The sequence below is a fragment of the Rhinopithecus roxellana genome, chromosome 12 (assembly GCF_007565055.1).
Source record: "Rhinopithecus roxellana isolate Shanxi Qingling chromosome 12, ASM756505v1, whole genome shotgun sequence".
NCBI classification, from domain to species: Eukaryota; Metazoa; Chordata; class Mammalia; order Primates; family Cercopithecidae; genus Rhinopithecus; species Rhinopithecus roxellana.
In genome coordinates this window covers 125,742,031-125,756,119 of record NC_044560.1, presented here as the reverse complement: position 1 = coordinate 125,756,119, position 14,089 = coordinate 125,742,031, and the positions used below count along the sequence as shown (strand labels likewise).

The 14,089-nt window shown below is 40.1% G+C and overlaps 1 protein-coding gene across 4 annotated transcripts in view; it reads left to right on the top strand.

Moving 5' to 3' along the window:
- Positions 1-14,089, top strand: part of AGBL4 (ATP/GTP binding protein like 4) — a 1,510,388-nt gene that overhangs the window by 1,134,475 nt on the left and 361,824 nt on the right. The window lies entirely within an intron of this gene.

Below are 14,089 nucleotides of genomic sequence, written 5' to 3'. Positions count from 1 at the left end.
AGCAAGCTTGGAGGCTCTACAGGCAGACAGGGGCAGCATGATCACATTAGGTAGTGTATCAGTCTGTTTTTACATGACTATAAAGACTGAGTAGTATAAGACTACCTGAGACTATAAAGACTGATAGTATATGCCCTTGCCCAAGGGCAACAAAACTAGACTCTTGCCCAGGAATTCCAGGCTTAAGAGGCAAAATCTCAAACTCCTGAGCTCAAGCAATCCTCTCACCTCGGCCTCCCAAAGCGCTGGGATTACAGGCGTAAACCACCGTGCCCAGCCAGGAGAACTCCTTTTGAAAAGGAGGCAAAACCAATGTGGTTCTGTTTTCTCAAAGCTGCATGGGGGATCTTGCCTAGCTTTCCCCGAGGGTGAGAAGAGTATCTCTTCCTAAGTAGAGGAGGTCCTGGGACCCTTCTACCCTCTGCAGCATCTAGGAATTAAGGGATCCAGAAGAACCATTGGAAAGAGGCCCAACTCTTGCATAGTGGCCCAGTCAGTACCTTTGATGAGCAAAGCTCATCATGCCTTGTGAGAAGTGACATTATCGATTCTCAGGGAGGATAAAAAGTGGAGGGGAGGAGATCAGAGAATCCTTAAACTCTGGTGGGGCTATATTAATGCTATCTAGATGTGTATTTCCAACTTTAGCTGGAATCCATCTTTGACTGGAAACTTTGAAAGGGGCCTTGTTATTTAGGGAAAACATTTCATTTGGTACCAATTCAGGCCTAAGTGGATATTCCCAGTGCCACTAAAGTTGGTGAACTGAGAACAAAATAGGTGGTTATCCCCTGAGAGTTTAAAATGCAAACAGAGCCAAAATCTTAATCCTCAAGAGATACATGTGAGAAGTCAGTTTTCACTATGTGAACTATAACGAATGAACAAGATAATGAAAAACCAAACCCATAAATCATCTTTTAAAAAAGGAATTAAAACAACAGTTCAATACCATATGATGCCTATTATAATCACAAAAAAAATTTTAAGTTATAATCCCACATGCTGGCAAGGCTAAAGTAAAATCTTTTTCTCACACACTATTCATGGAAGTGTAAACTGGAGTGATCCTACCAGAAAGCAATGTGGCAATATGAACAAAGAGTAATAAAAAGGTACACACTTTTAGACCCAGGAATTTCACTCATGAGTATTCATCTTACCTATGTTACCCAAATGAAGGAAAAAAACTATATTCAGGAAGATGTTTTTTGTGATGTCATTTATAATAAACAAATAATAACAGCCTAAATGTCTTATATTAAGACGTAAGTAAACTATGCACTTTCCATAAAAGGAACATTATGAAGTATTTAAAATAACATTTACGGTGACTATATAACAGTATTGGAAAAATTCTTATGATATAAACTAAAAATAACAGAATACACCAAGTCACAACATCATATTAATGTCATGATTATATCTTTGTTTTTAATATGGAATTATTACCTATGCATCACAAACACAGATACTTAGACAAGGGCTAGAAAAAAGCATGGAAAAAAATGAGAATAGCTGTTGGTCACTAATGATCATGGAAATGCAAATCAAAACCACAAGGCGATATCACCTTACTCCTGCAAGAATGGCCATAATCAAAAAATAAAAAAATAATAGATATTGGCATGAATGCAGTGAAAAGGGAGCACTTCTACCCTGCTTGTGGGAATGTAAACTAGTACAACCACTATGGAAAACAGTGTGGAGATTCCTTTAAGAAGTAAAAGTAGAACTACCATTTGAATCAGTAGTCCGTGGGTATCTACCCAGAGGAAAATAAATCATTGTACAAAAAGGATAATTGCACATGTATGTTTATAGCAGCACAATTTGCAATTGCAAAAATGTGGAACCAACCCAAATGCCCATCAATCAATGAGTGGATAAAGAAACTGGTATGTATATATCATGGAATACTACTCAGCCTTAAAAAGGAATGAATTAATGGCATTCGCAGTGACCTGGATAAGATTGGAGACTATTATTCTCAGTGAAGTAACTCAGGAATGAAAAGTCAAATGTTACATTTTCTCACTCATAAGTGGGAGCTAAGCTATAAGGATGCAAAAGGATAACAATGGCACAATGGACTTTGGAGACTCAGGAGGAAAGGGTGGGAAGGGGATGAGGGATAAAAAACTACAAACAGGGTGCAGTGTATACTGCTCGGGTGATGGGTGCACCAAAATCTCACAAATCACCACCAAAGAACTTACTCATGTAACCAAATACAAACCTGTTCCCCTAGTAAGCTATGAAATTTTTTTTAAATGTTAAAAAAAGAAAATATTGAGATATTGAGATTTTATATGTATTTTTCATTTTTTATTTTGATATCATTTGGTATAATTATTTAGTAATATCGTATACTATGGTCAAAGTATTTTTAAGGGCATGGGCTTCAGAATCAAAAGGTCAGTTTAATCTTAGCTCCATCACTTACTATCTGTATGACTTTGGGCAATTTAATTAACTTCTTTGAGCTTCAGTTTCCTTATCTCTAATATGGAGTTAAATACCTGCATTATGGCACAGAAATGTGAGGATAAAATAAGTAAACATAAATAAAGCATTATTTGCATAGCAGATGTTCACTAAAGATTTTTATATCTTCATGAACTTTTTAAGAAAGCATTTATCAATTTACAAATGTATATATATATATATGTATATCAAAAAATTGAAATAAATTAAAAATATGTTAGGACACTTAGGCAAGGGAAAATAAAAGCAGTTCGATAAATGTGAATTTCCCTCACTTTTCCAATTCTTGTCTATACAAAGTGTAAGGGAATTTTAGAATATTCTAGCTGCATTGTTGAGAAATCAGAGATAAACAATGCTTGTTTTTCAAAACTTCTTTTTCAATAACAAAGAAAGAAAAGAAAGAGACATCTTTTTCATTACATGCTACTTCTAAACACAGGCGAGCATGCTTGTGTGCACAACACACACACACACACACACACACACACACACTGACCCCTCTCAACAGATTTCAAGATGTGTCCCTGGAGATCCAAGAAAACAACATTTTTGTCTTTTTTTTTTTTATTTTTTTATAATGAGCACATTTGCTTTCTCCATGTAACAAAAGGTATCATTTTGCTTTTAATTATGGGTTGTTATTATGCATTGCTTTTATTTGGCAAAGATGTTTGTTTCAGGAAAATTAATTTAGACAGTTCCATTTTTCAAGCAACAATACCTTCTGCCCCAGGCTTACAAAGAACAATTAGATCTGGATTCTTTCCCCATAATCAAGCTGGCAATTTTTTGTAGAAAGTCTTGGTCAATCAGCATGGAATGGAGCTTCCATGAGAGCCAGTCAAATGTAGAAAATAGACTTTTATGGCCTAGCACTTTTACTTCCTGGAGTATATATAACTCTGACATCGTGAAGAAGCATTACTCTGGCTGGGCAGGAATACAGATTAATGTTGCATCACTTTCAGTGCCAGAGTTTTATTTTGAATGTCATGATATTTTTCACAGGAACTCCACAGTGTCGTGCAATTCAGCAAACATGACTGAGAGCCTGCTATGTGCCAAGTACAGTGGTAGGAGCTGGAGATACCGATCTGAATCACAGTGTCCTTGCTGGTAAAAGCTCACAGTCAGATGACTCAGACAGATCATTGTAATACACAGTGATAATATCTGTGGCCAAGGGTAACACAAGGTGCTGAGTGAGCCTTGAGGAGGTACCTGACCCAGCCTACAAGAACAGAGGGAGCTTCCAGAGGGTGATGATGTATGAGCGAAGTCATATATAAAGAAAGACAAGAGGAAAGGTTTTCCAAACAAGGGGTCTTGGAATTAAAAATTAAAGTCTTATCAGACTATACCATTTACCAAGAGGTTATGTGTCAAGCACTTAGCTAACTGCTCTACTCATAGGTGAGTTTTGTTAAACCCATTTCAAAGTATTTAACTGACTTGTCCGTGGTCACTTAGACAGTGTTGGCAGAGGTAGGTTCAGAGAAGGTAAATTGTTGATTCCTACACCAAGTTAGTGGCAAAGCTGGGGCCAGGACACACAACTCCTGGCTTCCAAGTGTTCCTGATCCATTTCATTCAGTCTATACCACAGTTCTATGTGGAGTTGCTGTGAGCTACTTCGTACAATTGCTGAATCTGAAGGAGAATGGGAACCAAAAAACATGTTATTGAACACTTACTTGAGTGTGATAGGATCTTTTTAAAAGTCACAGCTGCCAAACTCTTCCACCCAACTAGAGACTGACCTTGATACTCTCAAAAAATCTGAAGGTTTCATGCTTTAATGTTTTATCTTTAAAAAGAGAATTTTATATTGTATCCTATTACTATAGTAATATTTCTTGTAATATGAAACTTCCGAGTGAAGTTATATTCCAGTTTGTATTCCATTTAATCCCCATTTTAGAGATGCGAAAATGAGAGAGAGATGAAGTCATTTGTTCAAGGGCTCTAGTGCTGGTGAATGTGTAAGCTAGGACTTGTCCGATTGTGTGTTTTTTGCTCTGATCTATGGACCAGAGCTGGGGCATCTTATTCTGGCACAATTGCTCTCTCTGCTACCATATTTCACCTATCTCTGTGCTTCTAATCCTTATTCAAACAACACAGGGCAGTTCAGTCGCTGGTATTTCACTACATGCACTGGGGCAAGTCCTACCACCCTATAGGCCTGAGCATACCCTTCGTAAGGACACTAAGACATGAATTGTGAGTCATGACTTCGTACCTAGTATCATCTAATTTTGCCTATCCTTATTTTTTTCTCCATGTCTTTAATTGCATTATTTTTATTTTGTTGCATTTTTTTGTTGTAAGATCTTCAAATTCTTTTTTTGGAATTAGTAGGTTATAAATAATCAAATATGTAAAGAAACAACAGAATATGGTGTTTCAGAGAGATTTCCTGATAGTCTTAAGACTATGTCAAGCATAACAGACCCATTCTTGAAGACAGAACGTAGCTAGGGCCTCATCGCCAACCTAGGTTTCTTTCCTTTTACTGTATCTACATTAATTACCATGTCTAAAAGGAGGCACTGTTGGTAAATCTTCAGTTAAAACATCTTGAATCAAATAACATAACTTTGGAATTCAGAACTAATTACTAACTAAATGGTTCCCCTTCCTCTACTTCCCACCCCACTACCTTGCTTTCTTTGACAAGTTTTCCTGGGCATTTGTTCTTTTCTAGGCACTGGGTTATAGACATAAATCCGCTTTGTCTACCCTGTTGAAGGCAAGAAATAAGTAAACAGTATAGAACAATATGGCAGGTGACTTTGAGCAGATCCCTTTCCTTCTGTGGCCTCAGTTTACTTTTCTTTAAAATAGTTGGGCTAGTGGATCTCTAAAGACCCTTGCTGTGACATCCCAGCAGTGTGTGATGCATGCTGCATCTTAACTTCCTTAATAATGAAGAGTAATCATAGCACTGAAGTATCATTTGAAGTCCTAGAAGTCATATCTTAATTCTGAAGTTTGATTCCACAAAAAGAAATGTGACTTATTCAAAACATAAAAATAATTTATAGTCATGAAACTTGCTCTGGCAATAAGCTAAAACATCACATCTGCAACAAACTTCTCAAGGCCCTATCAGGGAACATGTATTAAAAACTATCGATATATGAAAAATATTCAGTTCCTCATGTTGGAAGAGAAGGCAGAGGGTGGCACATGAAGAGAGAAGAGGTAGACCGATATGTAAGCACCTAACTGTAACATGAGACATGTTTGGTAATCACTGCCTAGATGCTGTGGGGCCCATGGGTGCAATGGGTGGGCATTTGTCAGCTTTGAGCACAACCTACTGTCACTTGAAATACCAGTCTGTTCTTGCAGGTCCCCACATGACCTTGTAAGGCTAAAGCAGAGAATTACTGCCCTAGCATGTAATCTTCTGATCTTCTGACTCATGACTGAAACAGCCTTCCTCTCGCTGTCTCTTGATACCTAGGTCTTTCCTCCAGAGCAGAGGAAAGTGAAGTTCTCTAGTGCAACCCTCATCTGATGGTGTAAGGTTTTAGGGTGAGGCATGTTTTATTTTTCTCCAGCAGGAGTAAGGGTTTCAGCTGTTTATCCAGTCCTCTTTAGGAACTTGATCGAGGTTTCTGTATTCACTCGCCTAACACATATCTAGACAGAACCCACACTGCTAGGAGACTTAAACACTGTCCTTTTGCCATGGAGCTTAGAATGTAGTGAGAATAGCATTAATCAAATATAAACACAAGTTAATAGAGAATTTGAAATTGTGAACACTATGGAGGAAAAGTACAAAAGATCACACTTGAGTTGTAGCTTCTTTCACTCCCTTGTGCAGAGGCTGCTCCAGGTGTGTGGTGTCACCCATGGCAGCTCATGCTGCTTTTCTGCCTATAAACCTGCGAATAAGCCAAGATTTTTCACTAACTGCTGTCACGACTAATGGAGCATAGGCTTCAGGGGCAATCAGTATGGGTTTGAGTATAGCTTTTTCCACTTAGCAGCTGTGACCTTGAGCAAGTTTCTTCATTTGTAAAAAAAGGGCAACAATACCTGCCTCAAACGGCTGTTGTGAGGATTGGCACATACAAAGTGCTCAGCAAATGGCAGCTGCTTCAGCCATGGCAGCTATTAATTCTACTTGCAAATTGTCTTTGCAGTTGTATATGCTCCTCTCTATTTCCACTTGCCCTGCTTTTGTGCAGGCCGCCAGAGGCTGAACCACGATGCTCCTTTAAGTTGCCCTGGGGATGAAAGACATTTGCACGCCTGAATTTTCCAATAAAAGGAAGTTACAGGAGCAGAAACTACTCTGCAAACTATATTGAAGCAATCCCACATGTGCAGCCCAGGTTTTGTTTGCTACCCCACTCTGCTTCCCACTGGGCTATAACCCCTAGTTATGGGGTTTTATTTCAGCCTTGAGTGATGCCCACTCTTGTCCACTCTCTCTCTGAGTAAAACGCCAAAGCATTTTTTATTATTCTGATGAGGGTAGGTCCTGGAAAGGGAGGGTGAGCCTCGGCCACTGTTCATGTTTCCCTTAAAGGCAGTGAGGTTGAAAGGTGATCAGGTTTGGCATCCAGATACCAGTCAGTGGACCAAGGTAAAGCTTGAGGGGTACTTTGAACCCCCGTCAGAATACCTTTTCCCATATTTTTCTTGGGAGCACTTACCACAGTTAAAATAAATTCATATTGTATGATTATTTGCTTAACATATCTGTCTTCTATCTGTCTAGCTAGCTCTTTGAAGCCAGGGGCTGTGTCTTTCTCACTCTATCCCCAGCAAGATGCCTGGTACATACATAGCAAAAGCTTCATTGGTATTTGTTGAATTAACAAATAAATAGATGGAGAGTCATGGAGTTGAGGCGAGATGTTATCTGGGAAAGCCATGTTGCCCATCAGTTGTTCAGCAAAAGGAGAGGTAGAAAGAAGATCTTGTCAACGGCAGGAGCCAAGGTTGGAAGCAGGTAAGGTAGTGGTGCACAGAATGGTCATGCATCTGGAAGGCTTGGGGTGGGCATGAGCTCAGGACCTTGAGATACTGTTTCCCAAATTTCGGTGATCCCTGCTTTCTTTCCTCACAGAAGCAACTGGCCCCTCCCCACTCCTTCCTCCAGCCAGATGAGAATCAGTCTGCTACATATCACACTGGCTGACATAATTACAGGCCCCACTTTATTGTCTGAAACTTGGTTCTGAAAATAATAGGTATTTTTGGTTTGTTTTCCAAGTATGTAATATTTGGATGTAAATATTATAATGTACAAACTGTTTTTTTCAAATAACACACACAACTCGTGGAGATTTTTGGCACCCTCCTTGAATGTCAAACTAAGAAATCTAGTCTTTCCCAAAAATGCAATGGGAATCATTAAATTATTCAAAGAAAAGAGCAAATTTAATTTTAGAATGATCAATCCTATAGCCAGTGAAGAGGCTAGATTGGAGTAAGAGAGATTAGAAGCAGTGAGTTTGAAGAGAGGCCTGTCCCACATAAAATATATCCAGGAAGCAGGCTACACTTGGGGATAGGGCAGGGAGAGGGCATGGGATCCCTAGATGCCTAGAAAGTTACTATGACTCTGGGAGGGAATGAACTGAGCAGAGAAAGGAGGGGTTACAGGAAAGGAAAGGGCTTGAACCCTGAAGCCAAATATGTGCCTATGCCCCTGTGGCCCCTGTTTCTGGAGAGTGTTGATCCCCAAGTCCTCCCCCTGATGGCTGGCTTCTGGAGTGACAGGAGAATGCCTGGGGATTACTGGTGCTCTTATTTAAATCATCTCCAGTCTATGCCGTGAAAGACTGACTTTTCCCCAAATAGCTATCTTGCACAAAACACAGAAAGCAAAACAGAACACATAATCAGTGACTATTCTCTTCTACCACGCAGAACCCCACACATCAAACCAGCCAGTGAGCTCCCGGAACAACACGTCCCTTCTCATTCTGGGAGGTAATTGCAATGCAGTCGTGACCAAAACGAAAAGTCCATTTTTAACCATAGACTCGTAACTCCCCATCAAGATGAAGAAGGCCAAATTCTCTGTGGCCCAATTCCTGGGTCCCCAAGACAGAAACAGAGTTTTCACAAAAATTATGGGAGCAGTGCATGAGTGTTGTATGGGTATGTTGATGTGTACCTATTGGAAGACAAGGGCTAAAACTAAAGACCTCTTTTGGTGACCAATTCAGTGGGACCCTGTTTAGTTGCCATCCTGGGAGCAAGTAATCACCAAATCTGAATTGAGCATTATCTGTTGGTCAGGTGCTAGGGTAGTCCCTGAGAGGAGAGATATAAACAGGGCACAGCCCCTGCCCTCAGGAAACTCACACAACCACTAGAGAGGATGGAGGAGTGAGGCGGTCTCAGAAATACAATGTGATGGTGCTCTGATGAGAAAGGACAGGGGAAGGATACTATCTAGTACAGCCTTGGCAAGTTAAGCAATGCTTTACAGGAGAGGTGGCATGAGTTAAGAGCCAAATAACAAGCAGGAAGTATTTAGACAATTCCTTACTAGTTTGGGTATGGGATTGTTGTTCCAATTAGGGGCAACAGCATGTGCAAAGGCAAATGACGAAAGCACAGCAAATCTGGCAACCAGAAGTGGTTGATCATAGCCGGAGCTCAGAGTCTGGGAGGCCAAGAGATGGAAGGCAGAAGCCAGGTTATGCAAGTCTTCCAATAGCCACCTAAGGCTAAGACTTTGTCTTATAGGACTCCTGATGAGTTTTAAGATGTGCATTCTAGAAAGCTCACTCCAGCTGCAGTGTGGAGGATGACCTGGAGGAGAGAAGACTAGAGCTGGGAGATCTTTAAGAGTCTTAAAGGGCTAGGTACCAGATAGTGAGAAGCCCAAAGGCTCAGCCTGAGGTGACACAGAGCTGTAGCCAGCACTCAGAAATCCTAGTATTCAACCAGTGCATTCCCCCATTCTGCCTGTTGCTCCCCAGTTTAGAGTGATTCTTCCTTTTTCTCTTGGCTTCTCCTTCCTGTTAGGCCCCTGGAGGTTGGTGTACACTCTTTTTATGGCTGAGTACCTCATTGCCAGCAGCTTAAGTAACTTGCCTAGGATAACAGAGCTCAGAGGTTATAGAATCAGAATTCACCTTTGTCTATCTGATTTTGAATTGAGCACTCTTCAGAATGCTTTGTGTTTTGTTGTTGTTGTTGTTTGATTTTTGTTTTTTAATGCTCTCTGTAACTGCAGTCATAGGGGCTTCAGATATGAAAAAATAAGAGTATCTTCTAAGTTGAATATTGCCTGAAGAGTCTCCCAGATTCAGAAGCCTTTATCTGTATTGGTAGGCTGCAGTAGCTGGGCTTTTCAAACTGGCTCCTTGTGACAAAATAAGCAAGTGTTTATCCTGTTTGTATCTTGTTGATTAATGCTACCTTCCCTGAAAAGAAAAAGATTAGAAACAAAATCACAGTTGTAAGATCAAATGTATTAGCTATGACCATAAATATATGTGACTTACACTTTCCTACTTCAAATTAAAGATGCAGCCTGGGATGAAAAATTATATGAACATAATGTTGCACAAGATTAGAATTGTACTTCATTTATTATATATAAACACAATATCATTAAATGTATATACATAGTGAGAAAGATGATAAGAAAATACACCAAAATATTAACTATGATTCTCTTTCAGTGGTAGGATTTCATTACTTTTCACTTTTACTCTGAATTTTCTGGAAATATTCCCAGTTCTTGCTTGCAGTTGACTCAAAGTAATTTTTCTACTTTTACTCTGAATTTTCTGGAAATTTGGAAAATGACGAAAATCAGCATGTGTGATTTTCATAATTATGAAAATTGTAAAGATAGGTTCTTAAATTAGGACAACTGTAATTTTCAGAAGAATAATTGAATCCAGAAAAGGTCCAAAGTTCTTGGGTAAGGTGTCTAATTAGCCCAGCTTTTAGGACTTCCACCTTTGAAGAAGTCCACTGTGACTAGAGGTGGGGTGACATGGTACTAATATAACAGCATTCACTCGATGCATGGGGGAATAATGGATAACTCCTGGAGCAAGGGTGCTGGTGGACAATTCCTTAAGCATCCACTATAGATACTCTGGCAATCCCTGGATACCCAATTTAGAGGTTACTCCTGTTGACCTTAGAATCCCCACCCTCCATTGTCCTTATGAGGTCATACTCAGCATTCACCACAAAATGGTTAAGCAAAGAAACTTTTGAATTTCTGAATGTCCATGGGGTACCATGTTTATGAGGGAAGGCTGGATGCAGGGGTCATACACAGCCAGGAGTCCATACATCTACTGCTGATTGACCCAACACTGGCATACCCACATTCCTTCAGCAGTCCGTAGAATCCCACACAGGCACACTTGGATACATTCCCCTCCATCCAAATGTGGAATTCTTTTGTCTGAGATGAATGTCCTCACCCTGACCCCAAACACACACACACACATACAAACACACACACACAACCACTACTACACATGTGAAGGCTCTGCCTTCCTTAGACTGTAGCTTTTGGTCAACAAGTGGTTCAAGAGTCATCAGGCCCTGCCTGCCTATTAAATCTGCCACCGACCTTACTGGCTTCATTTCCTCCCTATCCTACAATCCATATTAAAGGCTCTTATCTCTCTCAGTTGGCAACCAATTATAATAATTTGGTAATTCTTTATGTCCAACGTACCCCTGTCTGTATATAACTGATTGTGCATTATTGGTGAAATTCTATAAACCATGTGCTCTATTTTTACAAATGCCACACAGTTTTCATTGGCAATCTCAAATGATTGTGCCTGCTAGACTAGTAAGGAAATTTTTCACTGTCATTTCAGTCCTTTTATTTTTGAATGACTTTGAGGGAATTATTTAAATATTCCAGTTTCTTAGCTAAAAATTGTTGCAGAGTCATTCTGGAACATGCACTTTTGTTTTCGTTTGCATATAGAACATGCAGATTTTGTAATTCTATTTTAAGAGCTAGAGGTTAAAACAGCCTACGCATATCTGCTTGTGCCACTAGGTGGTGCACACATATGTCAGTGATCTGTAGGTTAAAGGGGCTTATCACCAGGTTAGTGTTAATTTATCACCACAGAGGTGGTACCAACAGTAGGAGCTGTAGGCGTCCGGAAAGAGAGTAATCCTCTGGGCAAGAGTAAAGAAGGGAAACCCTCCCAGAAGAGATGGATTGACAGTATTCCTGGCTACAGAAATGGCAGGAGCAAAATCTTAAAGGCAAGAAACCCCAAAGATGTAGCAGGGGAAAAGTCTTGGAAAAGAAAGAGCATGTTTACTCTCCATGCTGATTAATTCCTAATCAACTGGGTTACTGCAGAGGAGTAACAGCATAGATGAAACATTTATTTGAGCTAGATGACATCAAACATTCCTTCCAGACCTTTGTTCAGGGAACTGGGGGCACACAGGTGAAATGACATAGCACTGTCCTCAAGTAGGATCAGTGAGAAAGACAAACAATGAAGACAGTACATGATACTTTCTCCTGGTGAGAAAGACAGTACATGGCAAAGACAATGAAGACAGTACATGATACTGTCTTCCTTCTCTTTCTCACTAGCATCCTCCTTGAGGATGCTAGTGAGATAGGCTTTGCAAGATGTATTGGAAGAACAAAGTGTGAGATTCTGCTCTGAGGAAGGGAGATAAGGTGGTTAGGTTTGGGAGGTGGTGTTCAAAGAAGACTTCATGGAAGTCTTGAGAAGTGAAGAGATCTTCAGGAAGATTTCAAAATGGTAGACAAATGATAGCATAAGCAAAGGCATGGAGGTTTGAAAGGATAATGTCTGTGGATTTGGGGACTAGTTCAGTTGAGTTCAGCAAATACTTACTGAGGGGTACTCTGTGACATGTACTGATTTTACTAAGATTAATAATGGAATGTTGTAGGCCCTTAAGATGCTCCTCATCTAGTGAAGAAGATCGATACATGCATAGAAAATTGCAATGTGAGAGGATAGTTGAAAATGTGGTCCCTTTTAAATTCTAACTATGTCCTTTGAGTCCCCAGTGTGCTGGCTACAGGTTCTCAGGGAGTTCTGCACCAGAAGAGGGAGCCTGTAAGCCCACTACCTGGTTGCATTTGGCTCCCTGTCACTGATGGCATTTCAGTCTCACTTGCTCATTTTAGAGTTGCAAAGTTGGAGGCCAGAGACGGAAAGCCAGGACATAAGCCCAGGCCTGTCTGACTCTGTCAGGTTTTCTTCCCCTTTTTCTTTAAAGAATCCTAGGCATGGAGTTGCCATTTAGCAATACTTCTTAATTAGAAACAAATACATTTCAGACAAATAGGCCATCTTCACCAACTGTGATCATCACAAAGTCAAGTGTATGTAAAAAGGACACGATGGATTCTTCCCTTATGTATGAAGAAAGTGCCAAGCCACATAGGTTGACCTTGTCAAAGGCAGCTTAAGCCAGATGTGCCACTGGCCTGGTTTCGTGTTAGGGAAGGAAGAAGTTCTGGCTCCAGCATTCCTTCTAGCCCGCATGCATGCATGAGTGTTTAATATCAGTGCTAGGATATGTTCTTACTGTGTAGATTAGTGACATCTTAGAGTCACATTGTTTGCTTGAAAATGTCAACTGGAATGAGTTATGAGTTGGTAGGAAGACAGGTCTGTGTGATTGAGAAGGCACCAGAGGGATCTGGAGCTCCTTTTACGTACATGAGAAGTCACTGAAGCAAGGGATGGAGAAATCTTACAGAGATTTTGACTGAAACAGATAAAAGTTAGTGAAGAAGGAGGGTGACTCTGAGGAGAGGTAGATTTGAGACCAGGTCTTATGAGTAAAGGACAAAGGACCTGGGAATATTTAGACTGGAGAGAAGACAGTACAGATCTTCTTCAGCTCTCCAAACTATTGTCATGGGCTGAAGTAGCTAGAAACAGTGATTGCGTCATCAGGAAGCAGCTTTCGACCTTGCTCAAAGTAGAGCTATCTAACCAAAAAAAAAGTGGTCGGTTCTCTACCAAGAAAGAAGATGAAACAGAAGCAGTTCATACCTGGTGGGGACATTGAGGAGGGAGTCCCCTCGTGGCAGGTCAAATCTCTGAGCTTTAAATAAGTAAAATTCATGAAAAAGTAAGAGGCATCTTAAATAAACCAAGGACCAGATGTTCTGTAATAACAACAACATCAATTCTACATAGATCTTTTTATTGAAAACCTTCTAAGTACCAGGCATCATGCTAGATGATTTGTATGCATTGCCATATTTTGGACTTTAGAGCCAGAATCAGAACTGACTAAATTTTAATCCTGACCCTGCCATTTAGTGAAGATGTCTTAGACAAACAGTTTCTCCCCTCTAAATATCATGTCCTCTCCTGTACAATTGCCAAGAGTATGAAAAAAAAATGATACATCAAAGTACTTAGTACTGTGCCTGATCTACAGTTAGTACTTTAAAAACGTTTCTGCCTTCCTCTTTCTGCTTAAGCAGAATTTCAGGAAGCCATTCTTGGATAGAGGCAAGATAAAGAGGGAAATGCAGGGGAGGTAAAATATGGCAAGGCCTTTGCTGCACAAAATACCGGACGATTGAAAGCTCCTGCAATTTGTAACCTAG